General features: G+C 41.8%; 1 non-coding gene across 1 annotated transcript; it reads right to left on the bottom strand.

Moving 5' to 3' along the window:
- Nucleotides 1-205: 205 nt before the first annotated feature.
- LOC141715675 (small nucleolar RNA R71) lies at nucleotides 206-312 on the bottom strand. The gene has a single exon (XR_012572428.1). It is a non-coding gene; the product is annotated as a small nucleolar RNA R71 (small nucleolar RNA).
- Nucleotides 313-9,755: the final 9,443 nt, after the last annotated feature.

Below are 9,755 nucleotides of genomic sequence, written 5' to 3'. Positions count from 1 at the left end.
GCACATAAGGAATTTTGTCGAGATCTGCAGCACTTTTAAGTATAATGGTGTGACTGATGAGGCTATCAAGTTGAGGCTTTTCCCATTCTCACTGAGGGATAAGGCTAAAGACTGGTTACATTCTGAACCAGCTGGGTCCATCACTACGTGGCAAGATCTTACGCAAAAGTTTCTGGTGAAGTTTTATCCAATGGCAAAGACTGCTGCTATGAGGAGTGCTCTTACTCAGTTTGCGCAGCAACCTACAGAATCTATGTGCGAGGCTTGGGAACGCTACAAGGAAATGTTGAGAAAATGTCCACATCATGGAATGCCGGATTGGATGGTGATCACTGGTTTCTATAATGGTTTGGGGGCCCAATCTCGGCCCATGCTCGATGCAGCAGCTGGAGGAGCCTTATGGGCTAAAAGCTATACTGAGGCGTATAATCTTATAGAGACGATGGCTGCAAATGAGCATCAAAACCCAACTCAGAGGATGACGTCAGGCAAGGTAGCAGGTATTCTGGAAGTTGATGCAGCCACCGCTATTGCAGCCCAGCTCCAAGCGCTATCAATGAAGGTTGATTCTCTGGCTACGTATGGAGTTAATCAAATAGCTATAGTTTGTGAGCTTTGTGCAGGTTCTCATGCTACGGATCAGTGTTCTCTTGTCAACGAATCTGTTCAGTATGTGAATAATTATCAGCGACAACAGCAGCCTGTGCCAGCGACCTATCATCCTAATAACAAAAATCATCCAAATTTCAGCTGGGGGAATAATCAGAATGCTATTCAGCCACCATATCAGCAAGGAGTGAGTAAACAGTTTAACCCACCTGGATTCCAGCAACCACAGCAGTATGCTACAAGGCAATCATATCCTCAACAGGGAAGTACAGCTGCACCCACTAGTGCTAATTTTGAGGAACTTAAGCTGTTGTGCAAGAGTCGGGCGGTTTCTATCAAGACCTTGGAAAATCAAATCGGTCAATTAGCCAATGCAGTGCTCAATCGTCAACCTGGCACTCTTCCCAGTGACACGGAAGTACCAGGCAGGAAGGAAGCTAAAGAGCAAGTCAAGGCTATTACCTTAAGGTCTGGAAAAGTGGCTGATGCTGAAAAGGCAAAGGAAGTCGAAGCTGAAGTTAGAGATGAAGAATCTAAGCAAAAGGAGAAAGCGGCGGAACCAAGGAAGACTACTGTTGAACACACTCTGCCTGAGGCTAATACAGGGGAGAAACAGCTATATCCTCCACCACCTTTTCCTAAGAGATTGCAGCAACAAAAGCTGGATAGACAGTTCGGGAAGTTTCTGGAGGTGTTCAAGAAACTTCACATCAATATACCTTTCGCTGAGGCTCTGGAACAAATGCCTAGTTATGCGAAGTTTATGAAGACTATTCTTGCAAGGAAGGTGAAACTGGATGACCTTGAAACCGTTGCTCTCACGGAAGAATGCAGCGCTGTTCTGCAACAAAAGTTACCACCAAAACTGAAAGATCCAGGAAGCTTCACCATTCCTTGCACCATTGGCAATCTAACTTTTGACAAGTGCCTTTGTGATTTGGGAGCAAGCATTAATCTGATGCCGTTGTCGATCTTTAAAAAGCTGGATCTGCCTGATCCAAAACCCACATACATGTCGCTACAATTGGCTGACCGTTCCATTACTTACCCAAGGGGCATAGTTGAGGATGTGCTCGTCAAGGTGGATAAGCTCTTCTTTCCAGCAGATTTTGTTATTCTGGATTTTGAGGAAGATAAGAAGATTCCCATAATCTTGGGAAGGCCTTTCTTGGCTACTGGTCGTACCTTGATAGATGTGCAAAAAGGTGAACTTACTATGCGGGTCCAAGATCAGGATGTGACCTTCAATGTATTCAAGGCAATGAAATTCCTTACAGAAGATGAGGAGTGCTTAAAAGTGGATGTGATTGATACTGCGGTTACTTCAGAACTCGATCACATGCTAATGTCTGATGCATTGGAAAAGGCCTTAGTGGGGGATTTTGACAGCGATGATGAAGATAGCAACGAGCAATTACAATATCTGAACGCTTCTCCATGGAAGCGAAAGCTGGACATACCATTTGAATCTCTTGGTACTTCTGACCTTAAGAATGCTGAAGGGAAGCTCAAACCATCAATAGAGGAAGCACCTACCTTGGAGCTCAAACCATTACCTGAACACTTGAGGTATGCTTTTTTAGGTGATTCATCTACGTTACCTGTTATTATTTCATCTGACCTTTCAGGTAGTGAGGAAGACAAGCTCTTAAGGATTTTAAGAGAATTCAAATCGGCTATAGGATGGACCATAGCAGACATCAAGGGGATAAGTCCTTCATATTGTATGCATAAAATTCTGCTAGAGGAAGGTAGTAAGCCAACTGTGGAACAGCAGCGAAGACTGAATCTCATCATGAAGGAGGTGGTGAAGAAAGAAATTCTGAAATGGCTAGATGCAGGCATCATTTATCCTATTTCTGACAGCTCGTGGGTGAGCCCCGTATAATGTGTACCTAAGAAGGGAGGTATCACTGTGGTCGCAAATGAAAAGAATGAGCTCATCCCTACTCGAACAGTTACAGGATGGAGAGTATGCATGGATTATAGAAAATTGAACAAAGCCACAAGGAAGGATCACTTCCCTCTTCCATTTATTGATCAGATGCTTGACATATTGGCGGGACATGAGTATTTTTGTCTTCTGGATGGTTATTCCGGATATAATCAGATTTGTATTGCACCAGAGGATCAGGAAAAGACTACCTTCACTTGTCCATTTGGCACATTTGCTTTTCGCAGAGTTTCGTTTGGGTTATGTGGCGCACCGGCCACCTTTCAGAGATGTATGATGGCTATATTCTCTGACATGATTGGAAATAACGTCGAAGTGTTCATGGATGACTTCTCCGTCTTTGGACACTCATATGATGAATGTTTGAATAATCTGCGCGCCGTACTCAAAAGATGCGTGGAAACTAATTTGGTGCTTAATTGGGAGAAATGTCATTTTATGGTGCGTGAAGGCATTATCCTTGGGCATAAGGTCTCTAGCAAGGGTCTGGAGGTGGACAAGGCCAAGGTGGGAGTCATTGAAAATCTTCCCCCACCTAATTCTGTGAAAGGAATCCATAGTTTTCTTGGTCATGCGGGTTTTTATCGGCGATTCATCAAGGACTTTTCAAAGATATCTAAGCCGTTGTGCAATTTGCTTGAGAAAGATGTGCCGTTCAAATTTGATGATGAATGTTTGGCAGCATTCGAGACTCTCAAGAAGAGTTTGATCACTGCACCAGTTATTACAGCACCAGATTGGACATAACCGTTTGAGATGATGTGTGATGCGAGTGATTATGCGGTAGGTGCAGTTCTGGGACAGCGCAAGAAAAATCTCTTCCATGTGGTATACTATGCGAGTAAGACTTTAAATGGTGCCCAATTGAACTACACCACTACTGAGAAGGAGCTTTTGGCTATAGTCTTTGGCTTTGAGAAATTTCGATCTTATCTGCTTGGTACGAAAGTAACAGTATTCACTGATCATGCAGCTATTCGCTATCTGGTTTCTAAGAAGGATTCGAAGCCGAGACTCATTTGTTGGGTGCTTTTACTTCAGGAATTTGAGTTAGAGATCAAAGATAGAAAAGGTACTGAGAATCAAGTAGCTGACCATCTCTCTAGGTTGGAGAATCCCGATTCTACTTCACAAGATAGGACGTTAATCAATGAATCTTTTCCGGATGAGCAGTTGTTTGCAATTTAGGAGGAAGAACCAAGGTTTGCAGATATTGTAAACTATCTCGTCAGCAATATAATGCCTCCTAATTTGACATCCGCTCAAAAGAAGAAGTTTCTGCATGAGGTGAAGTGGTATATATGGGATGAACCATATTTGTTTAGACAGGGAGCTGACCAGATCATCAGAAGATGTATCCCGTTCTGTGAGACGGAGGGGATATTACGAGACTGCCATTCCACGGTTTATGGTGGACACTATGGAGGTGAGAAGACGGCAGCTCGTATTCTGCAAGCAGGTTTTTTCTGGCCTACTTTGTTCAAGGATGCTCATCAGTTTGTTTTAAGGTGTGATCGTTGCCAAAGAGTGGGAAATTTGTCAAGGAAGGATGAGATGCCATTAAATGTGATGCTTGAAGTCGAGGTCTTTGATGTATGGGGAATCGATTTCATGGGGCCTTTTATCTCGTCTTGCAATAATCAGTACATCTTGCTGGCAGTCGATTATGTCTCAAAATGGGTCGAAGTTAAAGCTTTACCGACAAATGATGCAAAGGCAGTGCTAAATTTTCTTCATAAGCAAATTTTCACAAGGTTTGGAACACCTCGGGTAATCATAAGTGATGAAGGATCGCATTTTTGCAACCGTAAGTTCACTTCTATGATGCAGCGTTATAATGTGAATCATCGAGTAGCTACTGCCTATCATCCGCAAACAAATGGTCAAGCGGAAGTGTCTAACAGAGAGATAAAGCGTATTCTAGAGAAGGTTGTTTGTCCGTCAAGGAAGGATTGGTCTTTAAAGCTCGATGAAGCTGTTTGGGCTTACAGAACAGCATACAGAACTCCACTTGGGATGTCACCGTTTCAGTTGGTGTACGGTAAGGGATGGCATCTACCGGCGGAGCTTGAGCATAAGGCCTACTGGGCATTGAAGAAATTGAACCTGGATTTAGATGCAGCTGGTAAGAAAAGAATGCTTCAGCTTAATGAACTTGATGAATTTCGACTTCAAGCGTACGAGAATAACAAAATGTATAAGGAAAAGGTGAAGAGGTGGCACGATAGGAAGCTACATCCTAAGTTATTTGTGCCAGGGCAACAAGTTCTTTTATTCAACTCTCGGCTCCGACTTTTTCCTGGGAAGTTGAAATCAAGGTGGTCTGGACCTTTTATTGTCAAAACTATGTTTCCACATGGAGCGGTGGAAATTTTTGAGAATGATTCGGACCAAGCATTCAAGGTTAACGGTCAACGGTTGAAGCACTACTATGGGGACATGGCAAACCGAGAGGTGGTTAGTGCCATTTTGTTGACTACTTGAGAAAGGTACGGAACGTCAAGCTAATGACGAAAAAGAAGCACTGCGTGGGAGGCAACCCATGAATTGTTGTTATAGGAACCCTTAGAAGTTAATAACCTATCCAAAAACACAAAAAAAAATCAGAAAACAGGGGCTGAAAAATTTTTTTCCAGAGACCCTCTGCGCGCCCGCGCAGCTATGCTGAGCGGTCGCGCAGGGGTCGAGTTCCAGAAAATTTTTTACAGTTCAGAAAAAAAAAAAAAACAAAAACACAAAAACAGTTTTAGCCCATAAACCCACGAATTGTTCCCACTACCCCATCATTTTATCCCTTAATTCCCAAACCCTAATCTAATCCACTACCCTATATATACATACACCTATCCTACATATCTCCCACAAAACTTCCTACACTTAAACCCTCTCACAAACATCAAAAATCAGTTTTTACACACTTTTATTCACGAATCAATGGCACCCAAGAGAGCATGCACTATTGACAGCAGCAGCACAGTTTCTACTGCTGATTCATCGAGGGGTACTGTTGCAAGGCCTCGGTTAACTGACAGAGCTGCGGAGGAGGAGTACACTAGGCTGTTGGGGAAGCCGATTCTGAAGGAGAGGGGGTTTTTACCATCAGGGAGGGATGGTGAGTTGTTGCCCATGATTGCAGAGAAGGGGTGGATAGCTTTTTGTGAGTCACCCGAAGCAGTACCGATGAGCATTGTTCGCGAGTTCTACGCGAACGTGATGGCTGAAAAGAATGGGTTTTCTGTAGTCCGTGGGCTGACGGTTGATTATCATCCTGCGGCGATTCGCCGTGTGATTGGACAGCGAGAGAGGAAGCTCGAGGAGGAGAACTGGAATGAAAAGACTGCTGAGGATTTTGACTTGGATTTGATTTGTGCGACTCTCTGTCGACCGGGCACAGTTTGGACCCGCAGTCCAGGCAATAATGAGTATCGTCACTTTCCGGTGATCTCCATGAACAGGTATGCCCGTGCATGGAATGCATTTATATGTGCTAATATTTTGCCTTCTTCACATGCACACGAGGTCACAGTTGAGAGAGCACAGTTGTTGTGGGGAATTCTGCATGATGAGTACTATGTGGACCTTGGTGAGTTTATCTACCAAGGAATTCTGAAGTTTTTGAGGGGAGCAAAGCATATGAACATCCGTTATGCATCCACGGTTACGAAGCTATGCCGAGCAGTGGGAGTGAACTGGCCGGCTCATGAGCAGTTGCAGTTGCCAGCAGCTCCGATTGATTCTGGCACTCTGAATGGGATGCAGGAGTGGACCGGTGGTGAGCCTGAGGAGCATGGGCTGGGTTATCGTCTTCCAGGAGGGCGTCCAGCACGAGGTGCTACTATGGCTAGGCCAGGGCGTGGTGAGGCTGGTTCATCGAGAGCTCAGGAGGGTGCTGGGATGGGTGATGCCCAGTATAGGCACGGCGGATGGATGCCATGTATGAGACGCAGAGCAGGTTTGCTCAGGAGCTCACCCTTGCGTTAGGGACTGCTTTTCGAGGCCTTGGAGCTGAAATCCAGTGGCCAGTTTTTGGTGAGGACTCTGCATACCCGCCGCCTGATACTCCACCCACTGAGGGTGATGATGATGATGACTCCGAGTAGGTATACCCTGTGTTCCTTTCTACTACTTTCACTGAGGACAGTGAAGATTTTTAGTTTGGGGGTGGTAGTTAAGGAATATTGTGTATGTGTCATTTAGTTGCATATTCATGATAGTTTAGTTCATATAGTTGCATAATTTATACCATTTAGTTTTTTTTTATGAATGTCATGTAGCTCATGCATTTACCATGATCCCTTTTGCAATAAGTTATCAACTGAATTGTGATATTGATGTGAGTGTAGTGATAGCATTAAAGTGATATTAAGTTGTGTAGGTTGATATGCATGCTAGAAACAATTGTAAGTCCACTAAGTCTTAAAGAATGCGTAAGGACTAGATTATTGTTATGATTTGGTTGTTTTCAAGGTCAATCTACTTATTATGCTTAGAATTCGATTATAGGTTCTTAGTGATAAAGACATGAAAAAAGAAAAAAATTTGGAGAAAAAAATATGGAAGTTGTTGCTAGTTGTGGCTAGGCGTCAAATGGCTAGTAGCCGGCTCGCATATGTTGCGAGTAGTCTAGGGTTGAGCAAGATGGAGCGAAATGCACTTGCTCAGAAGTTATTAAAAAAAAAAAAGTTTTTTGCATAATTGATCAAGAGTGGGCTCTTTGGTATTCGAGTTATTAAGTTCTTAGGGGACTTTGTGCCTAGTGACCTAAGGCTTTTAGAGTCTGGGATCCGCTAACCTAATGCTCGTTACATGGATACCATTGTATAAGTCTTTTGTGGACCTCACTCATTGCACGGTCAAATAAGCATTTGAGTTGTAAATAAAAAGCACGATTTCGTAGTAAGCTCCAGAGTTCTTGTAGTGTTGTATATCACTTTGTGCCTAGAATTTTTATTCTTTGTATAATCGTAGGATTGCCTTGAGGATAGTCTAGTCATAGTAATTGGTCTAGTTCCGAAGCATATCTGTTAAGCATTTGCACACACCACGTTTCTGGCTGTATGTCCGTTTGCATGAGTTTATTGATCTTTAGTTGTCTAACTGCATTCGTTGAGATGTGACCATTTGGTTGGTTAATTGTAGTAAGGGGGATCGTTGTATTTTCATATAGATTGCATTCATGCATATTTTTATTTGTTTTTGAGTCTGTGACGCTTGAGGACAAGCATCGATTTAAGTTTGGGGGTGTGATAAGTGGCATTTTATACCACTTAGAACGTCTTAAAATGGCTTAAATTGGTGTCTTGAAATCAAGTATTTTGTGTATTTGATGCGTTTTTCTAGTGTTTATGCATTTCAGGATATTAGTTGCATTTCGGGGGAGGAATCATCAAGAATAAGCTTTGGCATGTGTTCACCATTGCGAGAGGAAAGGAATGGGCAGATTACGGCGAAGAAACGGAGCAAACCTGGATTTTTTCCAGTAGAGGCATGCGCGCCCGCGCAGCAATGCTGAGCGGCCGCGCAGCTATGCTGAGCGGCCGCGCAGGGTCGGGGAAAAAGATAAATTATTTTAGACTTCTACTTCTGTTTGGCTTCCAACTTCTATGTAATCTGAGTTTTATGGGACTATTATATAGGTAGATTTGAGACGTTTTCACAGAGAGTATTAAGGGGATTATGTTTTAGATTGTGTTTTACACAAGAAGCGAAGGAGATAAGGAAGAAGACCGATTTAGCACACCGCAACGAAGGGGAAGCATATTTTCTTGTGATTCTTGTTTCGTTGTAACGTTGGATGCTAGTTTTCTTGCTTTGACTTATTTACTCTTGTGACGTACTCTGTTTTAATATAATTAGTTTAGTTTTTATTTTCTTGTGTTGTTTATCATGATTTCATATGAACCCATGATGGCGATAAGTTCTATTATGGGCTAATCGTGATCATGGGGTTGCAACGGATTTATTTTGGAATTCTTTAGTTAATTGTTTAATACTTTAGTGTGTGATGATTGCATGATATCTAGTATTGGTTGTGCGTATTCGTCTTATGTACGTCGCGAACATATACGATAGGGTGTTAATCTCTTGTGAAGCGACAGTGGATCTTGAGATTTAGAACTTGCCATGCTAGCATAGGTTCATGTACGTTGTGCCTGATTAGTGGGTAACTCTAACAGTTTTATTTGCCCTATGTAATCAAAAGGAATAACTTGAGCTTAAATCGTTCTGTTGTCAATTTCTGTAGACATATAGGAACTCAACATAATTGATGACTATTCAACTTCTATCTTAATTGTGGATGCTTGGTAGAATGGTATTAGTACAATAAAAGTTGGCTTTTATCAGTTTCGTGTTATTCGATTAATATCATCACTGTCACATGCTAAAGGTAATAACAATGGCTATAGAAGGAAGTAATAATGAAGTTGTGATCTTATGAGTGTTTTATTATTGATAAATTGAAGTGTTAGTTAAGTGGTTAATTTAGTAGTTAATTATAGTTAATATTTAATCAACAATTTTAAGTGTTATTATCTTAACATTGAGAAGTAATCATACATTGGTGAGTGAGTTTAATTAGACAATAATTTAGTCTGAGTCTCTGAGGGAACGAACTAGAAAATATTCTATATTACTTGCGAACGCGTATACTTGCGTGAATATTAGCGCGTGTTTTCGCCCTAACAAAAACGAAAGTTAAGCGAACCGTATAACAGATCAACGGTCATTAGCCAAATAATTAATCAAAGAGATTAGTGGGGATGATGTCATCAAACCAATGAGAAGAGGACAAAGGAGGGAGAGTGACATCACATGGTGACATAAGCATGACCAAGCAAGTGTGTTGTTGGTTGAATTAGAACCACACAAAAATTACCATGGTAAAAAGGTAACAAAACAAATCAAAAGGTCAACCAACCAAGCCAACACTTCATTTTAACCAAAAACACATATTTTTTTTCAACATTCTTCATCTTTGCTCACGGCTTTTCTTCTTTTCCAAAGAAAGAAAAATCAAAAACCTAGTTCCAAGCTTTGTTAAATTGCAAGGTATTTATCTAAGACTCCTTATGCATAGTTATGGATATCCTATAAGTTTGAGCTCCTAAATCCTTCACAATCTCTTCCTAAAAATCATGGAAGAAGATGGTGAATAGTGTTTTTCAAGAACTAAAATTATTGTTCTTGAAGT

This window comes from Apium graveolens, chromosome 3, assembly GCF_009905375.1.
Source record: "Apium graveolens cultivar Ventura chromosome 3, ASM990537v1, whole genome shotgun sequence".
Taxonomy (NCBI): domain Eukaryota; kingdom Viridiplantae; phylum Streptophyta; class Magnoliopsida; order Apiales; family Apiaceae; genus Apium; species Apium graveolens.
This window is presented reverse-complemented; position numbering and strand designations above follow the sequence as displayed.